General features: G+C 44.0%; 1 pseudogene; it reads left to right on the top strand.

The window, feature by feature from the left end:
* The first annotated feature begins 4 nt into the window (after window positions 1–4).
* LOC105757011 (putative olfactory receptor 10D4) lies at window positions 5–899 on the top strand (annotated as a pseudogene).
* The last annotated feature ends 257 nt before the right edge of the window (window positions 900–1,156 follow it).

Here is a 1,156-nt window from a genome sequence, read left to right as displayed (position 1 = left end):
GGGAATCCCTGAGACAAAGGGACTAGAGACAGTTTTTTTTTTTTTCCTGTTCTCGTTATTATATTTATGTACCCTCTTGGGAAATACGCTCATCCTTACAGCTGTCCTCTCTTCCTCTTGGCTTCACACTCCTATGTATTTTTTCTTGGGAAATCTCTCCTTGTTTGACCTGGGTTTCTCCTCAACCACTGTTCCCAAGATGCTGTTATATCTCTCAGGACAGAGACAGGTTATCTCTTTTCAGGCTGTGTCGCCCAGCTCTTTTTCTACCACTTCTTGGGGTGCACATAGTGTTTCCTATACCCTGTGATGGCCTATGACTGCTTTGTGGACATATGTTACCCTTTGAGATACTTGGTCATCATGAACCACAGAGTCTGCTCTGTCTTGGCCACAGGGACCTGGATGGGTGGTTGTGTCCACGCCATCATCCTGACGTCCCTCATCTTCCAGTTATCCTACTGTGGCTCTAATGAGGTGGGCTACTACTTCTGTGACATCCCGGCAGTCTTACTACTAGCCTGTGAAGATACGTCTCTAGCCCAGAGGGTAGGTTTTTCAAAAGTTGGTCTTTTGTCTCTCATTTGCTTTTTCCTCACCCTTGTCTCCTACACTGAATTGGGATTTCTATATCAAAAATCTGCTCAGCAGAGGGCAGGCAGCGAGCATTCTCCACCTGCAGTGCCCACATCACTGCCATCCTTTGTTCTTATGGGCTGGTCATCATCATCTATCTACAGGCCAATCCCAGTCCCCTGCTTGGTGATACAATTCAGATACTGAATAATCTTGTCATCCCCCTGTTGAATCCACTGATCTATAGCCTGAGGAATAAGGATGTAAAATCAGCCCAGATGAATATATTTTCCAAGAGAAGTTTCACCCTGGAGAACAAATAAGAAAACCTTAAGCTTAGCTGGAAAAAGTTTGATTCTCAGTTTGTGAGGACAAATTCTCATCTAGAGATCCAAAGGCATGTGAAACTAAATGTGCCCTGAATCAGTCTACTGCTTATGTTTGCTAAGTTTAAAAATATATACCACCTACTACACAGCTATGGTAGTCAAAACAGCCTGGTACTGGTACAACGACAGATACATTGACCAATGGAACAGAATTGAGAACCCAGATGTAAATCCATCCACCTACAGTCAGC

This window comes from Trichechus manatus, unplaced genomic scaffold (genome assembly GCF_000243295.1).
Source record: "Trichechus manatus latirostris isolate Lorelei unplaced genomic scaffold, TriManLat1.0 scaffold00569, whole genome shotgun sequence".
Lineage (NCBI taxonomy): Eukaryota > Metazoa > Chordata > Mammalia > Sirenia > Trichechidae > Trichechus > Trichechus manatus.
Note: the sequence above shows the minus strand (reverse complement) of the source record. Positions and strands in the feature narration are given on the sequence as shown.